Below are 22,872 nucleotides of genomic sequence, written 5' to 3'. Positions count from 1 at the left end.
TGGGGGTGTTAATGGGAGAGCCACACGTGGCTTCTCCATGTGCCCTGGGCTTTCCCTCAGCTTGGTGGTGGGTTGTCTGGGGTGAGCATCTTGAGCAGGGCTGGCTTTCTGGGCCTGTGTGACCAGTGCAGTCACACAGGGCCCCACACTCAAATGGAGCCTGTGCTGGGTCTGTGTTTTGTTGTCATTGTCGTGAAATGTTTAATCTTTGAATAAGGGGCTAGTTTTCATTTTACACTGGTTCCCACAAATTATATAGCTGGTCCTGATTGACGAGATGGAGGGAGAGAGAGAGAGAGAGAGAGAGAGAGAGAGAGAGAGAGAGAGAGAGAAGAAAAGAGAAGAGAAGAGAAGAGAAGAGAAGAGAGGAGAGGAGAGGAGAGGAGAGGAGAGGAGAGGAGGGGAGGGGAGGGAGGGAAGGGAAGGGAAGGGAAGGGAAGGGAAGGGAAGGGAAGGGAAGGGAAGGGAAGGGAAGGGAAGGGAAGGGAAGGGAAGGGAAGGGAAGGGAAGAGAAGAGGAGAACTAGCTAGAAATAATATAAATAATATTGCCGTTTTTAGCCTAGTCTAGGAAGTCAGGCTTCCACTACGCTGTTTCTGTTAGAAGTGAGTCACTGAGATGTCCCATATTCAAAGAGAGAAGAATACACTTCAGTGCTTGATGGAAGGATGTCAAGATTCTGGGAGAGTTTGTGGAACATGAAAATTGCTGTGCTTAGTTTTCACAAATACAATCTGTCATAGGTGCAACCTACTGGGTAGAGTTTTTTTGTTGGATAATCTTGTGTAATAGAGCATTAAAATTCAAGTTGGAGACTGTGGACCCCGAGATGGACTTGATGTGCTATTCTATCATCAGATCACAATATGCAAAGTTTACATTCCATGGCGTCAAGCCCCGCGACCCCTTTTATATGGAAAGGGCTCACCTGGAGGAGAATTTTTCATCGTTTCTCTGAGAAGAACAGTTGCTCCATCCTAGGGAATGGTGGTGCTCCCACTTTATTTACTAAGAGGAGACCTCAAAGGTTTTGAACAATGTTTCTTGCAGTTGGGATTCTGAGAGGACTAGTGCCCAAGTTATACCTTGGAAAACCAAAGAGGGCAATGACAATAGGATAAACTGCTAGCCTTGTTTTTTATTAAAATCTTATATTATTAAATATGTTATTTATTACTATTACTTTATTTAAAATAAGTTTTATTTTTAAATTATGTTATTAAAACTATTTTAGCTTTTTGAAAGAAACTTAATAAGGCCTTTATGATCATACCGTATAGTGTAAACAAAGTAGGTGGCCCCAGGTTAGGGCTATTTATGAACTCACCATATACTCACAGGGGCTACATGTGGACTTGACCTCATCCATGAGGAGTGGGAATCTTCCTGAGGATCCCCTTGGCCGTCATCAGACTCTCTCAGAGGTGATGGGAGGAATATGTCCTATGGGCCCAGGATACACGATTCTCTCCAGGAAAGGGGAAGGGAGGCATGGGGACCTGCTTTCTCTGTGCTTTTGGAGATGATAACTGCAAATATTTGGATTCAGGCAGGATGGAGGGTTCATACTTTCAGATTTCAAAAGAGCAAAGGACTATTTCCTGTGGACCGGATATGTGAGTAACTTGGCTCAGTGAATCAATGTGGGTTTATCATAGGCTTTGTCTCTTAAAGCCCTAAAGGGGTGAAGGGCCAGAAACCAGAAATTAGAATTAATACCAGATGATTAAGGGCTGTTGAAGTACCCACAACTAAGGTGACCCATCATTCTGGTTTGCCTGGGCCTGGGGGGGCGGGGCTTCCCAGGACACACCTTTCAGTACTAAAAAAGAGACATTCCTGACAACCCAAGCAAAATAGCACGCACCTGTCTGCCCCGCCCCTTCCAAGATGCAGGAATTGCAGGGAAGGGATCCAGGAGAGACCCTATAGACATCTATGAAAGTGTTCATGAAAGAAAGACCCAATTGTAAACATTTTAAACAAGGCCAGTTTCAGGATCAACATTTCTTATGCCCTTATTCGTTTTCTCTCTTCTCTTGGCTCTGGCTCCAACAGGGACACTGCCTACCAAGCTGTGGGGAGGCACTGGGCGGGAGGAGAAAGCATAGGTGGAGAATAAGCCACCCACAGAGAAGCAGCCCAAGCAAGGGGCCAGTTTCTGATTAGATAAGATATTCTAATTACTACATTTAAAAGCTCCATTTGCTACTTTAGTGACTATAGGGTGTCCTTGTCCCGACATAGATACCCGAGAGCATCTAGAAAAGTCCTAGATGTGTCTGAGTGTTCATCCAGGGGAAGGGAAGGTCAACTTTACTGAACTGCTTTGCAGGCAGAGTGCATCACAAAAACAGAGGTGCTGCGACCTCATTATGGTCATGCTAGCTCAATATCTGTTACACAAAAAATTAAAAAACCCCTTCTTGCCTGGGGCGGGGGTGGAGGTGGGCTGTTGGGGGTCAATGGGAGGAAAAGGGGAACATAAGTAATACTTTCAACAATAAAGAATTATTTAAAAAAATAAAAAAACCCCTCTCGAACGAGAAGCAACAAATTGCATGTCATAGAAATAACTTGTCATTTCTTTTAATTTTTTTAATTCTCACCTGAGGATATTTTTGCATTGATTTTTAGGAAGAATGAAAGAGAGAGAGAAAGACAGAGAGGAACATCGATGTGAGAAAAACACATTATTGATTGGTTACCTCCTGTAGGAGCCTGACCAGGCCCAGGCCGGGGAGGAGCCTGCAACCGAGGTACATGCCCTTGACCAGAATCGAACCTGGGACTTTTTGGTCCGCAGGCCAATGCTCTACTCACTGAGCCAAACCAGCTGGGGCTGGCTGTCAGTTCTTTTACTCCACTTTTTAAGAATTACCCATTTTCCATGAATTGTTTAAAATCCGTAGGATGATCTAGTTAGATGAAGAAAAAAACCCACCCATTCCATCCTTAGCTTAGCCCCCAATCATATCAATGGCCATTCCACTAAGATATATAAATATATTTGCTTCTTCCTCAGTCCAGAGGTCCAAGAATTCAAGGAGATAAGCATCAGATCTTCCACATGAACTTTGGGTTCATTTATTCTCTGGGATGATTATCAGAAATGATTCAGCCTCCTCCGCATCCACCCCACCCTCTCAGTCAGGTGACCCCACCCACCTGCTCCTTCCACCTGTGCTCAGCTCGGTCTATCTACTTTGGTTTGAGTTCTGGCACCAAGGAAATGCCTCTTCCGGCTGATTGTCAGTATCACTATTCCCATGCAATCCCTGCACCCACCCATATCTGGCACCTAGTCTCAAGATGTGATGTTGGTTCCCTGGTCTTTCTGGAATAAGCCATCTGAAACTTCTGACTCTGCTGCATAGGATTTCTGTTAGGGTCCTGATTGTTGCTGCCCAGGCACTGCTTCTTGGTTATTCTGGATCTGGATTCTAGTCTCAGTTCTGTTACTATGCTCAGTATAATTTCAGACAATTGTTTTAGCCTCTGCAAGCCTTAGTTTCTTCATCCATACTCTTGGGATAAAAATAGCTACTTTTCTTAGGGATATTGTGAAGAAACAATAAACTTAAAAGCAATTCGGACAAGTTAGGTAATAAATATATGAATAGTGTTATTATTAGTACAATCTGGTTACCAAGATGGAGTTGGGGTTCCCACTACTGTAAACTTATCTTTACCCTTTTCTATCATTACTGCATCCCTTGGCCCTTTACCCAAATCCCTGATTCTCAAGATCTGGTGTTCTAAATGCTAATATCTACTCTCCCACATGGACCATCTCCCTAGGGTCAATGTCCTCCTACTGATTCATGCAAATGACAACTTCTCTCCTTCAATCTTAGATGTGCCGCTCTAGTCATCTCTGTTTGACTATTCTCTCTAACCCAATCTCTTAATGACTATAGAGATCTGTATAATTCCAGTTTAACCACCACTCTTCTGCCTTCTGCCCTCATAGCAGTCCTACAGGAAAAACAAGACAAACAAACATTCAAAAAACCCCAGGAGAACAAAGTGTTCTGGACACCAGGTAAAAAGTTTTGGAAGAAGTAAAGAGTGAACAGTCATATCACATATTGACAATCAAGGAAGATGAGGACTGAGAATGAATTATTGGATTTATCACCATGGAAGTTATTGGTGAGCTTGATAGAAACAAATAAATGTTAATAAACCTTTGATTAGAGTAGGCTCAACAGGGAACAGAAGGAGCTAAATTAGAGACAAGTATAGACAGATCTTTCAAGGACTGTTGTTTTTAAGGGAATGAGAAGAATGGGCAAGAACTGGAGAGAGAAATAGGATGAAGAGAGTTTTTAATCAGTGAAAACAAACATAAAAGCATATGTGTAGGCTGATAGAAAAGACCCAGTAGAGAGGACTACATCGATGGGGCAGGAGAAACAGAGGAAATTGCTGGAGCAATGGCTTGAGTAAGTTAGAGGGGATAGGGTTTAGTGCACCACTGCAGGGGATTGGCCTTTTGGAACATGAATGGATCAACCATAATGCAAGAAGGGAAGTAGTGCATGTGCACACTTGTAGGCGGGAGAGTAGATGTGAAGGGACCCCTCTAATTGATTTAATTTTCTTAGTTACATAGGAAGCAAAGTCATGCTCTGAGAATGAGGATGAAGGAGGTGTTGGAATTTGAGAAGGTAGGACATAGTCACTTTGGAGAATAAAACTGTAAATGACCTAAAAAAAAAAATACAGTATAATTGTTGGACAATGTAAATCACTCCCATAATGTAAGCGACAGGCATCTAGATAGATGGCATCAGTAGATTTTTCTCTAAATACAGTGGGGCCTTGACTTACTAGTGTCCCGACTAACGAGTTTTTTGAGATACCAGCTGTCTCTCCGCCGATTTTTTGCATTGAGTTGATTTTTTGCACTGAGTAATTTGAGTTAATGAGCTCCTTAACGAGCTCGGTCTTGGGACGAATTAAACTTGCAAGTCAAGGCCCCACTGTATGTTTATCTGGGTCTCTAAGTGAGTTCATCTGTCTCTGAACATAGACATAGATAGAATATGGATAATGTTCAATTTAACTAGCATTGACTTCAGCCGAGAGAGTTTGATGAAGCAAGAGCAGAACAAATTTAAGGAAGTGATAAATAACCATGGGATTTAAAGTGGATAATGGGAGAACTGAGTGAAGATCCAAGGACCAGTGAAAATGTTGTAGAATCAGTGAATGGAGGTATTTGTGGAGTTGAGGAGTTGTTGAAAGTGGGGTACAGGAAGTGAGCTGGGGAGTGAAAAGGTAGTTATTGGTCAGAATGTAGGCTGTTTAAAATTTATATAATCAAGGATTTGCAGTTATTATGTCCAAGGTTATTTCCATAGGAATGAGTGGCCAAGGTCTAGGGAAGGACAAGATCATTGGAAGAGGGGAGGGCAAGAAACTGAGAGGACAGACATGAGGAGCATTATCTACATGCATTATGAACTTACCAAGAAATATGGGAGGAGTAGAATTAGAAAGAGTGGATCTTATACTAGCTTCAAAGAATAATAAGAAATAACCAAGTAACACTGAGGGCAGTGGTGGAGTGGGGGTGTAGATGATTTCAACAAATTCAGTCACCTCCAGAATGACATCCAGGTCTGGCTTAAAATGTTCTCCTAGCTGTTCCATATAGGCAAGTGGACAATGAGGATCCATTGTTCAATGCTAGTGTTGTTATCCTCCTCATCATTATTTTTTAGTTTGTTGAATCATAAGTATTAGAAATCAAAGAGAGAGGAAAGAATTTGGAGTAATAATAATCCAGCCAAGTAATTAATTTCAAAGTGTGGCCTGGCATCCCCTGGAGTTCCCCAGGCCCTTTCTCAGCTCATAACTATTTTCATAATAGTATTAAGATGTCATTTGCAGTTTTTTCTTCTTGTCTCATGCATGTACAGTGGAGTTTTTCCAGAGGCCTCATGATGTATGATGGCACAACAAATTAAGTGTAGAAGTAGACTTGAGAATCCAGCTATCTTCTATTAAACTAGAAATTAAAGAGGTTTCAAAAGATGTGAAACTGCCACTTGAATTTTTTTTCTGTTTTGCAAAATACTGTTATTTTCCCCATAAAAAATAGTTATTTGTGTCAATTTTTTGTTTATTTATTTTAAATTCCATCAATTTATTAAACAAATTTACTGAGTGTCAACTATGTTATAGATATTGAAGAGGATTCTGAGATAATTTGTATAGCTTACTGGATGATGGAGAAATCAGACACAGAAACAAATAAAACACAATGTTATAATGGTATGATAATATTTTCTGTCTGTGGGTATAGCTACATTTCCTCCTTCCTGTTCCTTCTTCCCCAACCCTCATCTTCTCACAGCTGGTTTCTCATCATTTGAGGTCTCAGATAAAATATTTCCTTCTCAATAAGATTTCCCTCATTCTATCAAATAAATTATCTGAAGTATCCTACACCCAGTTCCTTCCATGAACACATCTGAAGACACCAACCAACAGAATATGCCAAATGTCATAAGATATACGTGAAACTATGGTTCTCTTATATACGACTGTAGTGCCCTTTTTTTTTAAAAAAAAAAATTATTGTTGTTTTTACATATATTTTTTATTGATTTCAGAGAGAGGAAGGGAGAGGGAGAGAGAGAGATAGAAGTATCAATAATGAGAGAGAATCATTGATTGGCTGCCTCTTGCATGCCCCCTACTGGGGATTGAGCAGGAAACCTGGGCATGTGCACTGACTGGGAATGGAACTGTGACCCCCTGATTCATGGGTCATGCTCAACCACTGAACTACATCAGCTGGACTTTATTGTTGCAAGTACTGCATGTCCCTCTTGTTCTCCCACTGACCCCTTACACCCTGCAGCCGCCCTCCCCCAGGCTCTCTGGGTGCTGGCTTTGAGGAGGCAAGTGGCCATGTTAAGAAACCCCAACGGGGCCTGGAGGAGCTGAAAGTGGTCTCCAATCCACAGCCAACAAGAAACCAAATCCCTCAGTCTTAAAACTTCAGGAGACTGAGTTTGCCAACTACCTGAGTGAGATTGGAAGCATAAACTTCCCAACCATAAATGGAGATGAGGCTGAAGTCTCAGCCAAAATCTTCCCATCCCCCAAGCTTTATTGATGTACAATTGACAAATAAAATTGTAAGTCTGTAATGGGATGATTTGATATGTGTATACATTGTGAAAGGATTCCCTCATGGGGTTAATTAACACATCCCAAACCTCACGTATTTACTATTCTTTTTTGTTTTTGCTGAGAGTATTTAAACTCAATTATGGTAGCACACTTCAATTTACAATAGCGGTATCAACTATAGTCACCATGTTATACATTAAGTGTTAAGAACATACAACTTACTTATAAATTCTACCTCTCAGAGATGAGTTACTGTATTATCTATTTTCTTTTGTCTTTTTAAACAAAGTTATCATGTTGTATATATCTACTACTCTTACTTAACGTTTTATTATGAGCATTTTCTAATTTGACATTATTTGAAATCATTATATGTAGTGAGGTATGTATTCCATTTAGATTATTCAACTTATTTAGCCAGTCTGCTTCAGTTGTACAGGAGAAGTTCCCTGCCTCCCATTTTTTATAAAGAATACTAGAGGCCCAATGCATGAAATTCATGCAAGAGTAGGCCTTCCTTCCCCTGGCTGCCGGCACCGGCTTCCCACTGGCACCCAGGACCTGGGCTTCCCTCACAGAGAGAGGCCCTGCCCCCACGCTGCAGCCTTCCAGTCTGTGGCCAGGCCATCCCTCTTTAGGGCTATCATGGAGCCCCCCAATTGATCGCCCTGCTGGCCGGTGACTTGGGCCTCCCTCTGTGGGGCGATCATGAGCGATGACTGGGCCCCCAACCAATCGCATTGCACCTGCCTTGGCTGGCCTGGTGCCAGTGGGTGTCATAGCATGGTCCCAGATGGTCATCCAGATGGTCGGATGGTCAGTCTGCTGTTCGGCTGTTCGGTCTATTTGCATATTATGCTTTTAGTATATAGGATTTCAATGTGTCCCTCTCTATATAATCATTTATTCTGCACACATGCACACACATACACTTGTGCATGCCAAAAACTCTGAATATGTTCTTGTCTACATTACTGGCTCAAAAGCATCTATTTTACTGAGGAAAATAAATATTGCAAAGTTTTAACATTCTTCCAAATTAACTTCTACATATATTGTTATATTTTTAGGCAATTCCAATAAAAGTGCCAGTGGATTGAAATAAAATGATTAAATGAGCCCAACATCATGTGGATAAATTAAAAGATAAGAAAGACTTTAAAGTTGAAGACATTACTGAGGGGTAATATTGGTCTAGTGAATATTAAAATGTATTATAAAACTAAGACTATTGAAACAGCATGGTTTTGGATTGAAAGAAAAAATAAAATCACCTAAAAACATAGTGTAGCATATATAGAAACTTAGTATACAATTAAAGGCAGTATTACAAATAAATAATGACACTGAAGGCTACTCAAGAAAAGGTGTATTAACTCTTTAGAAAACAATAAACAAACAAAAGCAAATCCCATTGCTAAACAGCCAGTTTGAGATAAAATCAGAAGGAAAGACACATGGTGCCATCTAGTGGCAAAACAGATAATTGCATACATATTGCTTAATGCAGCATCTATTGGCAGAAATTTAAAACAGAAGGAGACTCCAGGGAGGTAAATTATTCACTAATAAAAAGACTTATATCTCCCATTTAAGCACTAATTTAAGGAAAATTTTGTCATACTGATAATATGATTTTACTGTTTTCGAGAATATAATAAATGGTAGCCTGCATAATGATCCTAAGTAACAATGTAAGAAATTACAGTTATAGACATTCATGCCAACCTGTCAGACATTTTAAAATAACACGAAATAAAAGAACAATTTAAGTAAGAGAATGCTGACTGAAAATTCATGGGTGAGAGTAGACTCTGCCAGGAGTTATAGTTCTGAATAAGAACTCAGTCCTGGAAACTGCTTACAGGATTATGGAGGCTTATGGCAGTCCAGAGCTCTCCTGCCTTGTGGCTACTGTGGCTGTGTAGTTCCCGGGGTTAGTGTAGGCTTCAACGCTCCTCATTGGCCCCAGGTAGAAGTCACACGTGCAATCACCTCCACATTGGCGCTACCTCCAGGCTTTCCATCAGTCATCTCAGTGGCTGCAAGGACCCACGGGCGAATCTGCAAAGAAGCCCTTCCATTTCTGGGAACAAGCCCTCCTTCCCAACCAAGTGGCCTCAGCACAGGCGCCCTGTTCTCATGCACCTCCGCTCCTCTTCAGAGGTGAGCCCCCAGGCTCAAGCTGGGCCTAGGCGTCCTGCGTATTGGCCTTTTGGATTCAGGACTGAGAAAACTGGGTCATTCTATCCTGGGTGAGCTTAAAACTCAGGAGCTTTGGGCGACCATTAGTAGAACTGGAGAAACAGAAAGAGCACGTGAAGGGGATGCAGCCCAAGGAGCAGCGGTGGGCGCTGAATGAAGCTCCCGGGGCGCCCGTCCCTGGCTCTGCTGCTCCTGACAAGCACCTTAGCTGTTTGCTAAGCTTGGATGTTCGGTTACTTTCTCCTTGGACTCCTTATATTCCCAACAGCCCTCCGATAAACTTCCTTTTGCTGAAGCAAATGTAATTTTTTTTCCTCCTGAATTCAAGTGGACTAATACATCTTTTGCAGGACATAACTGATCTATATCTTTCAGTGGCCGCTCATGACCTTCACATCGAGTCCAAATTCTTTAGCGTGGCCTGTGAAGCTTCTTGTGATCTCCCAAGCCTCACGCCGACTTTCCCTCGCTCTCTGCCTCCTCCCATGCCTCCTACATCCTCGTCCTCCACCTTCTATGCTGGAGCCATAGCCAAAGACGCTGACTTGTCGTACCACGGCATTCTGCCAGCCTCTCAGCCAGGCTGCTTTCTCTCCAGGAAATACTCTTCCAGCACCCTCCTCCCCCAGCAGGTTCTATTCAGCTGCCCCTTGCTCCAGCTGAGTTGGTTCTTCCATGTATGTTAGCTCTGTGTCTCCAACCCCATTATAGCTTTTATCACTCTGTATCCAAACCGTCTGCTAATTTGCTTGTCTCTCCCAGGGGATTCTAAGCTCCCCGAGGAAGGGGCAGGGTCAGCCTCACTGTTGCATGCCAGTGCTTTGTGCATAACCTGGAATATTGTCAGCGCTCAAGTATTTGTTCAATGAGCAAATAAATACACACAGAGACCGTATCTGTTATCTAAGTGAGAAACACTAAATCCCAAGCGAGCTGCAAATCTTTTCAGAGCAAAGTGTCCAATCAGCCTCATTTCTGCTTAGACCAGGGCCTGTACATCTCTATTAATGTTTTTGAGAGCTGCAGCCTCAGATTTCAAAACCAGACAAATAATTCTAACATATGTAACTCCCTCATAGGCTAAATCAAAGCTAAGTGCACATGAATCAATATGCGGGTTATCTGTATTTTGTGGACATGGGTGGTCCAGACACCTACGAGGAGATAAATAAATGTTTGAGGTGGGTCCTTCAATGATTTTTACAACTGATGCCAATTTGGCAAGCTTGACCGGGCCCTACCAGTGTGAGGAACCATGATTTTGGTATGATGTTGGGGAATTTGTGGCTTCCATCTGCTGGTTATCTCACAAAATGTGGAGCTGAGAAAAATCACATACTGATTAAATCATAGAATCCCACACTTGGAAGGGACTTCATGAGCTGATCTGGGCCCGCCTCCTGAAGGTCAATGCATAAATCATCTTGTGCAGATGGCTGTTTATACTATTTTTAAAGCTCTTTAAGGATGGAGATCACACAGCTTCCCTTGATAGTCTGATCTTCATGGTCAAGAACTTCCTTTTTTAAAAGCCCATCTTTGCACTGCAGTGTGCCCCATTCTCTCTCTCTCTCTCTCTCTCTCTCTCTCTCTCTCTCTATATATATATATATATATATATATATATATATATATATATATATATGGTGAGTACACGGTCAACCTTTTCTACTAATTATCTCTGGCCCTCACTCCATACTGTTGCAATTAATCATTAAGATTCCTGCTATTTCTCTCCCCCTCCCCAAACTACACAGTTGCAATTCCTTTATTTTTCAGAAGACTTATTTTTTTCCTCCCTCTATAAGGGTTTCTTTAATTTAGTTTTTCTCCTTAGAGTTTATTCCATAGCTCACTATATAAAACTGTTCATGGTATTTCTGCTCAAGTTCTAATCAGCTGCAAATAATAGCAAACATTTCTACTTGTCTACCCTGCCAGCATGGCTCAGTGGTTGAGCGTCGACCTATGGACCAGGAGGTCACGGTTTGATTCCTAGTCAGGGCACATGCCTGAGTTGGGGGCTTGATTCCTAGTGTGGGACATGGAGGAGGCAGCTGATCAATGATTCTCTCTCATCATTGATGTTTCTCTCTTTCTCTCTCTCCCCCCCCCCCTTTTCTCTCTGAAATCAATAAAAATATATATTTTTAAAAAATTTCTTCTTGTCTTATCCCAGTATCATATTTGCTGTTTAAATTATATCAGTTCCTTTTTTTTGTTTGTTTCTGGCCTAAGTTATGTTCTACAATAAATCTGAAGCCTTTCACTGTCAAACTGCTACTTTCTACATGCCATACCTGTATAATGTGTCTTGGGTTTTGGGGTAGGCTAAATAAGGATCCCCCAAAAGATATTCACATCTGTACCCCAGGACTTGTGATTATGTTAACTTACATGGAAAAGAAGACTTTGCAGATGTGATTAACTTAATGATCTTGTGATAAGGATTATCCAGGTTGAATCAAGTGATCACAAGGGTCCTTAGAAGGGATAGATAAGCGGATTAGGGTCAGAGAGAAAAGAGATAGGATGATGGGAGCGGAGATCAGAGACATACACTTGGAATATAGAGGTAGAGGCCACAAGCCAAGGAATGCAGGCAGTCTCTAAGAGGTTGGAAAAGGCAAGGATATGAAGTTTTCCCTAGAGCCCCTGGAGGGAGTGTAGCCCTGTTAACATTTCGATATCAGCCTATTAAAACCCATGTTGAGCTTCTGACCTGCAGAACTGTAAAGTAATAAATGTGTGTTGTTTTAAACAATAAGTTTACGGTAATTTGTTATAGCAGCCATAAGAAATGAACACAACTTGACTTGTAAAAATATCTGCACTTGTTTCGAACTTCATGGTTTTATTTAATAGATCATTTTTGGATTTATAAATGTCTCTTAGTATTATGTTCCCATCATCCAAATTCACAACAAAACTAGTGGGTTTTCACCAGACTATTGCTAACCTTAACTGCTTATCAATTGTTTTAAAATATGTTGTGTAATGTAGGATTTCATGTATCGAAAGGGTTTTATGTGCCAGGCACTGCACTATGAACTTGGAATGGGCTGTCTTACTTATGTGTCACAACAAAGCCACGAGGTAGGAATTATTATCCCCATTTTGCTGGGGCTTGAAGAAGTGAAGCAGCATGACCAGTCACCAGCAGAGCTGATATTCAAGCCCAGTCTGCCTGATTTTAAAGCACATCTCTCTGCTCTGCCACGTTGATCTGTCACTGTTCTATGTTCAATTTCTCTAGCTGGGGTAGAATATTAAGAATCTGAAGCGCCATGAATTTTCAGGAAAGATGTGTTACTATAAATGTATCTTTCTTGGGGGGAAAAGCTAGTTTCCTAGAAATGTCATGTGCTTGTTCCAGATGTCAGATGGAAATGATTTCAAACATCAAAATTGAAATTGTGATTGTTGGAAAAGTCAGAGGGATCACTCAAAAACACTGAGGGAAAAGCAAAAACTCTCTCTGCCTTGGCAGGAACCTATAATTTCCCTGGGGAAAAAAAAGAGTAAAACTTTTGAATTAATACCCAGCAAAGTTATGGTGTAAACTCATATTCTGCCTATGAAGTTTTCTAAAACTGTATTATTCTTCAGTTGTTTTTTGTTACCTACATACTAGACACGTTAGCCAAGGACAGATGCTATTTTTTTCCCCTGTGCCCTCTGCTTTTTCTCAGTTCTCTCTGTTTGAAAGAGAGTGCAGTTTGAAGGGAGCACAATTTCAGTTTGAATACTCACCTTTTCCAGTTCTGTGTTACATGTAGTCTGCTCAGGCTGGGAGGAGATACAACTCTGTTTTCCAGGCACCTCTTCTGAACAAATCAGCTGATACATTAAACCAGCTAACAGCAAATCCTCGAATTCTACCAATCAGCCCCTTTCCCTCTTTTCCATCTGAACAATTAGTAAGTATATCATTTTTCAATTTTATATAATACATTTTCAAAGTCAAGTCCTACCCCTCTTTCAACCAACCATACTGCTCCTATGCCCTTCTTATGTATAAGGACACTCCTCTTGGGAAAAACCTGAAAGACCACAGTGGTTTGTTATCTGTACCCTCATTTCTTTTGGTCTCTTCTTAATCCACTGTAAGTACATCGCCATCATTGTTTTGTGGGACAAGTTCTAGTGGGTTCGTGTGGGGTAGGGATGGATGTGGAAGCCAACTGGATATCTTTGTTATGACCAAACTAAACCTTCTGTTTCCCCTCCAGCTTCTAAAAACCTCCTCCTCATTCAGTGTTTACAGCAAGTCCTTAAATAATACTGTTTTTTTCAATGTTGTTTTGTTATAACATTGATGAGATGCCACAGTAACTTAACTCTTGTTTGTATCAATTAGCCTATGGTAAAATTAGTTTTATTGTATTTTTTTTTTCGCTTAACGGCACAGAACCTATCAATGACATTGGGTGTCATAATTATACATATCTGTACAGACAAATACATATATGTGTGGAGATAATAATAAAATAAATTTTTAGATCTCTTAATATGATCTAATTACATCAATAAATTTCCTAATATTGAAACATCCTTGGTAATTTGGAATAAATTACACTTGGTCATGGTGTAGTAATATTTTTAATATGCTGTTGAATTCTATTTGCTGATTATTTTTTGGGATTTCAAAATCAAGATCCATAAGCAAGATTTGCCCATACTTTTCTTTTTGTTTCTTCTATCTTTATCAAGTGTAGGCTTCAATGATATACTCAGTTTATTAAAAGAATTAGGTCATTCTTCTCATTATTTCCCCTAGCCTCTGGAATAATTTATGAAGCATATTATTTACCCACTCTTTGAAAGTTTGATAGATGTTCCATGCGAAACCATCTGGATCTATACCATTTTATGAGTTGTTCTTTAATACTTTTGAATACTTCTTTTATTGAAATCAGTTTTTTAAAACTTTTTATCTCTACTAGTGACAATTTTTAAAAATTGTATTAAAAATTGTATCCATAACTCTTAGATTTTAAAATATTTTTATTCAGCACTTTCAGCAGTCTCAAATTTGTTTTAATTCACCTGTTTCAATGGTTATTTCCCAATTAATTTTATTTTATATATAAGGCTGGGAAAAGTAGGTTTATAGATGTAATACAAATAAATAATTCAATAATTAAGAAATAACAATACAGGAATAAACTCTGTGCTTTGTGTACTCACAACGGTAACTCTGCTCAGCCCTGTATTGCTTACTTTTATTCTTTGCTTAGGTTGGCTATTTTATTACTTTTTATAAAGTCCTAATTTTGATTTATTATTCCTACAAATTATTTTTTTCTACCCAAAGTAGTTAAAGATTTTAACTTTATTATTATTATTTTCTGAGAGTTTAGCACAATGTTAATGGGTCTTGAATTTCATTAGGTGTGTTTGCTACATTTATTGAAACAAGCATATTAATTTTCTTCTGTTTATTTCTGTTAGTGTTGTGAATTACATTGATTTGTAAAACATAATAAACCACCCAGAAATTCTTAGAATGCACCTTGTTTGTATTATTATATTTTTCTTATATATTGCTAGATTTGATTATTGATGTTTTGTATAGGATTTTTCACCTCTGTCCATTAATCAGATTGGTCTTTTCCTTTTCTATAAATTCTTTGTTAGATTTTTGTATCAATATTATCCTGGCCTCATAAAATGAGCTGGGAAATATTCCTTATTTTTTCCTTATTTTGAAGAGTTTATGTAATGTTGGTGTCTTTTCTTCCTTAAATGTTTAGAATAATTCACCTGTTAAGCCATCTGGGCCTGAAGTTCTTTCTGGAAAATTTTAAAAATAACACATCCAACTTTGAGAGTACAAAGAGGACTATTAAGATTTTCCTATTATTTGTGTCTATTTTAGTAATATTTTTAAAAGAGTTTGTTCATTTCATTTAATTGCCAGATTTGTAAGGCATACACTTTTATGCAGCACAGAGGTGGGCAAGAGTAGCTTTATAGTTTGTGAGTATGCTAAACACAGAGTTAATAAAGCTATTGTAATAATTATAACCCACATGTATTTTTTCTGTAAAAACAACTGTAAACCTACTTTTGTCCACCCCTGTATGCTCTTATTATACTTTTATTGTTTGTAAAATCTTTAGAATTTTCCCCTTTAATTATATATTAGAGGCCCAGTGCATGAAAATTTGGGGTGGGGGGTCCTTCAGTTTTGCCTGCGCCCTCTCACAGTCCGAGAGTCCTCAGGGGATGTCTTACTGATGTCTGGCCTCCCTCTGCAGGAGGTGACTGGACAGGCAATCAGGGGATGGTGCCACCCCATCACCCTGCCATTGCCACCCGGCCTCCCTCTGCGGGAAGCAACAAGATGGGCCTATCAGAGGATGGTGCTGGCCCCCCTATTGCCCCTCTGCCGTTGCTGCTGGTTGCAGCCTCCCCTCCCCCACAAGGCCGTTCCCTCCCTCTGCCCGCTGGCATGCGCCTTGGCTGGCCTGGCACAGCCTGCTCATTGGCCCCACCCCCTGCCAACTGGTCATTCTGCAGTTTGGTCGATTTGCATATTACTCTTTTATTATATAGGATACTGGTAACTTTTTCTCTCTTTTCTTTTTCTTGCCTAGTCTTGCTAGGAACTTATTCATTTTACTAATCTGGTCAAAGAACAAACTTTTGGCTTTCTTCATTTTTTATTGCCAATTTCTGTTTATTTCATTATTTTCTCCTATCTTTTTCATTTCCTCTTGTTTACTTTTTGAGAGTTGATGTTCTTTTTTTTCAGTTTTTTGAGGTAAAAGTTAAGCTATTGTTTTTCTAATTTCTTCTTTTCTAACAAATGTATTTAAAGCTATCTTTTACCCTTAAGCACTGCTTTAGTTGTAGCTCCAGTTTGTATTTATTATATCTTCATTATCATAGAATTCAAAAGTATTTAATTTTATTTTACTATGATCTTTTCTTTGACCCATGGGTTATATAGAAGTGATTGCCTAGTTTCAAGCAGTTGTGAATATGTAAGGTATCTTTTTTTTTTTTAATTTTTAGCTTAATTCCACTGGGTCAAAGATCATACTCTAAATAATTTCAATCATTGAATTTTTTTTTATTAGGTAAGGTATTACAAATGTGTCCTCATCCCCCCCATTAACCCCTAACCTCCCCCCCCCCCTTCCCGCACACTCATGCTCCCATCCCCCTGTTGTCCATGTCCATTGGTTTGGCTTATATACATGTATACAAGTCCTTCGGTTGATCTCTTCCCCTTACCCCCACCCTCCCCTACTTTCCTTCTGGGGTCAATCATTGAAATTTATTGAAGATTTTTGATCCAGCATAAGTCAATCTTGGTAAACATTTAAAGTGTACTTAAAATATTAATTTTGTTATTCCTAGGTGCAATATACTATAAATGTTAAGTGTATTTAGTTGATTGAGTTTATCAGATTTTATTGATTTTCCTGTCATTTTGCTCTGTCAGCTCAGCCCTGAGAAAGAAGGAAATTCTGAGAGGAGGAAAAAATGGCGGCGGTATAAACGGACGTGTCCTGTGCCTTGTCCTGGAGCAGATAAGGGTGAGCAGCTGAAACGGGTAACATGCAGCCCGAATAGGCAGAGGATTTTCAGCTGAGAGACTGTCTGCAGCTAGGAAAGACCGAGAACCCCCAGGAAAAAAAGGACGGTTGGAGACTGCGGCTGAAGCCTCTCGTGGTGCGCCAGCTAAGCAGTGGAGACTGCGCCATCTTGGGTGGTTGTTGCCGGCATCCAGAGACCAGCTACTACCCTGGAAACAAGGGATCTCAAGCAGCGTCACTGCCTGAACTCAGACGAGCACTGCTTCTTCTCACGGAAAGGTTGGACATCCCCTAAAGGTGCGGTTTGAAGTTCGGGTTGGAGGGAGGACCGAGCTCGCGCGCGCGCGGGGCGGAATCTGCGCCCCACAGAGTCTGCAGCCGTTGGGACCAGCGTGACCCGCGAGTGGGGAAGGGGCCCCACAGGGCTGCTGGCAGAAGGGAACGCGAAAAATGAGCCCATAGCTGGACTGGATGTAAGGGAGCAGCCTTGGACTTTGCCAATCTGCTGGCTGCTTGGTGCCAGGGGCGAGTGAGCGCGCGGAGACTGTGCGCAGACCTGGAAGGTGGAGGCTTGCGAATTCGCACAACTATCAGGCTCTTGTTACAGTTCCCCTTAGATCCGTGCATTTGATTATTAAACCCAGTGCATGGGATTCCCCAGTTGGGGTCATTCACAGAGCCTGTAGGGGAAAGTTCTTTTTGGGGAGCCTGGGAAACAGCGGGCAGTGGCAAGGAACCAGCTCTGGGCAGTGGTCTTTCCTGAATCAGTTCCCAATACCATAGAGGGAAAAAACAAAAAAAACAAACCCTACTGATAGAGAGGACTTATAGCCTCGGAGGTCAATCCAGACACACTGCCACCCAGAGGCAGAGCCACGAACTGTCTCTTCTAAGATCACAAATAAAGGCAGTCTGGTAAACAAATACAAGCTGCCTTAAAATCAGGTCTGTGGTTTACCGCACGGAGGGACAGTGTATCGCAGGGAAGTTCAACACTCCCCTGAATGCCTGGCAGGACTGAGGCGTGCCAAAAAGAAGAGTGGAAGATCTGAAGCACCTTCACTTCCGAATATTTTTATATATATATATATATATTTCTTTTTAAATTCTTTTTTCACCATTTCATTAAGAACCTATTTTATTTTATTTTTTTTATTTTTTTCATCACTTGATTTTACCTTTTTAATTACTACATTGTTTTAACCAGTATTATTGCTATCCTTTTACCATTTTTTCAAGTGTCATTTTATTTTTTATTATTTTTTTAATTTTTCTTTATTTTATTTTGGGATTAGTGTTATACACACTATTTTCATCGTTCCTTTAGCATCATTTCTCTCTAGCTCACATTTACCCTTAAGCCAAAACTCTCTTCCTCACTTTTCCCCTTTTGTTGTCCTGTTTCTCTTACCCTATTCCTGCTTTGGATTTTACCTATTCCTTCTTTCTAACCACTGTCTAAATTTCACTCTACTTATATATCTAATTTCCAATCCCTCGCTCTCCCCATACAAATAGCCTCTTCCCCACCTCTATTTCATTCTCTAACTTTTTGTTTTGTTTTGTTTTGTTTTTGTTTGTTTGTTTTTTTGTTTTTTTGTATTTTTGTTTTTTTTCTTCTCTCCCTTTTCCCAATCTCATTTCAGCACTCCTTTTTGTTTTTTATTTTTCTCTTTAATCTTTTTCTCTTTTTTCTTCTATATCCCCTAATTCTCTTCGCTCGGGGGGTCACCTTTATTTGGGGTTATTAATATCGTGAATGCATTTAGTTTGTTGCCTTGTACGTTGTGCCTTGTTGTGTTGTATTTTGTGCCTTTGAATCAGCGCAGCAGAGAGAGAACTACATAACCAAACACCTTGAGAAGAGAAATCATGGTGAAACAAAGAACCAACCCAAATATGAGAGAAAAACAGGCATCATCAGAAAAGGAAGTAAACGAAATGGAGGCAATGGAGGCAAGCAACCTGTCAGAGAAAGAATTCAGAGTAATGGTCATAAGGTGGATGAAAAAAATGGAAGACCAATTCAACAATATGTGTAGGAACCAAGAGGAAATGAAGAAGAACCAAGAGGAAATGAAGAGAAACCAAGAAGAAATGAAAAACGACATCACTGCCATAAAGAACTCAATAGAAAGCATCAACAGTAGACTAGAAGAAGCAGAGGACCGCATCAGCGAGCTAGAAGACAAGGTAGAAAAAAATACCCAAACAGAACAGCTTCTAGAAAAAAAAATTAAAAAGCAGGAGGAGAGCCTAAGAGAACTCTGGGACAATGCTAAACGAAACAACATCCGAATAATAGGGGTGCCAGAAGGAGAGGAAACTGAGCAAGGAATAGAAAACCTGTTTGAAAAAATAGTAACAGAAAATTTCCCTGATATAGGGAGGAAAAAACTCACACAAATCCAAGAAGCTCACAGAGTCCCAAACAAAATGAACCCGAAAAGACCGACACCAAGGCACATAATAATTAAATTGGCAAACACCAACGACAAAGCAAGAATCTTAAAAGCAGCCAGAGAGAGACAGAAAGTTACCTACAAAGGATCCCCCATCAGACTAGCGATCGATTTCTCAACAGAAACACATCAGGCAAGAAGGGAATGGAATGAAATATACAAAGTCATGCAAAGGAAGGGTCTGAATCCAAGAATACTATACCCAGGGAGGCTATCAATCAAAATTGAGGGTCAAATCAGGAGCTTCGCAGACAAAAACGGTCTACGGGAGTTTATTACAACCAAACCAGCAATGCAAGAAATGCTACAGGGTCTGCTGTAAATAGAAAAAACAGGAAACAGAGAAGGAACGCAGCGGTAAAGAACAAAAATGGCGACTAACAAGTTTCTATCAATAATAACTTTAAATGTAAATGGATTAAATTCCCCAGTCAAAAGGCATAGGGTAAATGAGTGGATAAGAAAACATGACCCATATATCTGCTGTCTACAGGAAACCCACCTCACAAAAAAAGACGCACACAGACTGATGGTGAAGGGATGGAAAAAGGTTTTTCAGGCCAATGGAAGTGAAAAAAAAGCCGGGGTAGCAATACTTATATCTGACAAATTAGATCTCAAAGTGAAGGACATAAAAAGAGATCAAGAAGGCCACTTCATAATACTAAAGGGAGCAGTCCAACAAGAAGAAATAACTCTGGTAAATATATATGCACCCAATATAGGAGCACCCAAATACGTAAGAAATCTTCTGGAGAAGATCAAGGGAGAGATTGACAGCAATACAATCATAGTAGGGGATCTTAACACCCCATTATCTCCACTGGACAAATCCCCTAAACAGAAACTCAGCAAAGAAACATCAATCCTAAATGACTCACTAGATCAGATGGAATTAATTGACATCTTCAGAACATTTCACCCCAAAGTCACAGAATATACATTCTCCTCGGGTGCACATTTGTCATCTTCAAAGATAGACCATATATTGGGTCACAGACAAAGTCTCTTCAAATTCAAGAAAATTGAAATCATATCAAGTATCTTCTCAGATCACAAAGGCATAAAACTGGAAATCAACTACAACAAAAACAATCCAAAAAAATCAAACACATGGAGACTAAATAGCATGCTATTAAACAACGACTGGGTCACCAGTGAGATCAAAGAAGAAATAAAAAACATCATGGCAACAAATGACAATGAAAACACAACAATCCAAAACCTATGGGACACAGCAAAAGCAGTCTTGAGAGGGAAGTTCATAGCTCTACAAGCCTACTGCAAGAAACAAGAAACAATGAGAATAAATGACCTAACTCTACAACTCGAAGAATTAGAAAGAGAGCAACAAAAAAGCCCACTGTAAGCAGAAGGAAGGAAATAACAAAGATCAGAGCAGAGATAAACGACATAGAGACCAAAAAAAACAATACAAAAGATCAACAAAACCAAGAGCTGGTTCTTTGAAAGGATAAACAAGATTGATACACCTCTAGCCAGGCTCACCAAGAAACAAAGAGAGAGGACCCAAATAAACAAAATCAGAAATGAAAGAGGAGAAATAACAACAGACCCCATAGAAATACAAAGGATTGTTAGAAAATACTATGAACAACTCTACTCCAACACACTAGACAACCTGGAGGAAATGGACATATTCCTAGATAAATACAACCTTCCAAAACTTAACCAGGAAGAATCTAAAAATCTCAATAGGCCAATAACTATGGAGGAAATCGAAGCAGTAATCAAAAAGCTTCCAGCAAACAAAAGCCCGGGGCCAGATGGCTTCACAGGGGAGTTTTACCAAACATTCAAGGAAGACCTAAAACCTATCCTCCTCAGACTATGTCAAAAGATCCAAGAGGAAGGAGCACTTCCCAGCTCATTCTATGAAGCCAACATCACCCTAATCCCAAAACCAGATAAAGACAATACAATGAAAGAGAATTACAGGCCAATATCCCTCATGAACATAGATGCCAAAATCCTCAACAAAATCCTAGCAAATCGGATCCAGCAGTACATCAAAAAGATCATACACCATGACCAAGTAGGATTTATCCCAGGGATGCAAGGATGGTACAATATCCGCAAATCAATAAATGTGATACATCACATAAACAAATTGAGAGAGAAAAACCACATAGTCATATCAATTGATGCGGAAAAAGCATTTGACAAAATCCAACACCCTTTCTTGATAAAAACTCTCAGCAAGATAGGAATTGAGGGATCATACCTCAACATAATAAAAGCCATATATGACAAACCCACAGCCAACATCATAATCAAGGGGCAAAAACTAAAACCATTCCCCCTAAAAACAGGAACAAGACAGGGATGCCCCCTCTCACCACTCCTGTTCAACATAGTACTGGAAGTACTAGCCATTGCGATCAGACACGAAGAAGAAATAAAAGGCATCCAGATTGGAAAAGAAGAAGTAAAACTGTCCTTCTTTGCAGATGACATGATACTGTACATACAGAACCCTAAAGACTCCATCAAAAAATTATTAGACTTAATAAATGAATTCGGCAATGTAGCAGGATACAAAATTAATGCTAAGAAATCCATGGCATTTCTTTACACCAATAGTGAACTTACAGAAAGTGAAACTACAGAAGCAATCCCATTTACCATTGCACCAAAAAAATTAAAATACCTAGGAATAAACTTAACTAAGGAGGTAAAAGACTTATATGCTGAAAACTACAGGACACTGAAAAAAGAGATAGAGGAAGACATAAACAGATGGAAGAATATACCGTGTTCATGGATTGGTAGAATCAACATCATCAAAATGTCCATACTACCCAAAGCAATTTATAGATTCAATGCAATCCCCATTAAATTACCAACAGCATATTTCACAGATCTAGAACGAACGTTCCAAAAATTCATCTGGAATAAAAAAAGACCCCGAATAGCTGCAACAATCCTCAGAAAGAACAAAGTAGGTGGGATCTCAATACCAGATATCAAACTGTATTACAAAGCCACTGTTCTTAAAACAGCTTGGTACTGGCACAAGAACAGACATATAGATCAATGGAATAGAATAGAGACCCCAGAAATCAACCCAAACCACTATGCCCAATTAATATTCGACAAAGGAGGCAAGAACATACAATGGAGTCAAGACAGTCTTTTCAATAAATGGTGTTGGGAAAATTGGACAGATACATGCAAAAGGATGAAACTAGATCACCAACTCACACCATACACAAAAATAAACTCAAAATGGATAAAAGACTTAAACGTAAGACGGGAAACCATAAAAATACTAGAGGAATCCACAGGCAGCGAAATCGCAAACATATGCCGAAGAAATTTCTTCTCTGATAATGCTCCTAGGGCAATGGAAACTAAAGAGAAAATAAACAAATGGGACTACATCAAAATAAAAAGCTTTTGCACAGCAAAGGAAACCATCAACAAAACAACAAGAAGACCCACTACATGGGAGAACATATTTGCCAATGATACCACCGATA

Source organism: Myotis myotis, unplaced genomic scaffold, assembly GCF_014108235.1.
Source record: "Myotis myotis isolate mMyoMyo1 unplaced genomic scaffold, mMyoMyo1.p scaffold_m19_p_8, whole genome shotgun sequence".
Classification (NCBI taxonomy): domain Eukaryota; kingdom Metazoa; phylum Chordata; class Mammalia; order Chiroptera; family Vespertilionidae; genus Myotis; species Myotis myotis.
The sequence above is the reverse complement of the archived record's forward strand: the minus strand, read 5'-3'. Positions refer to the sequence as shown.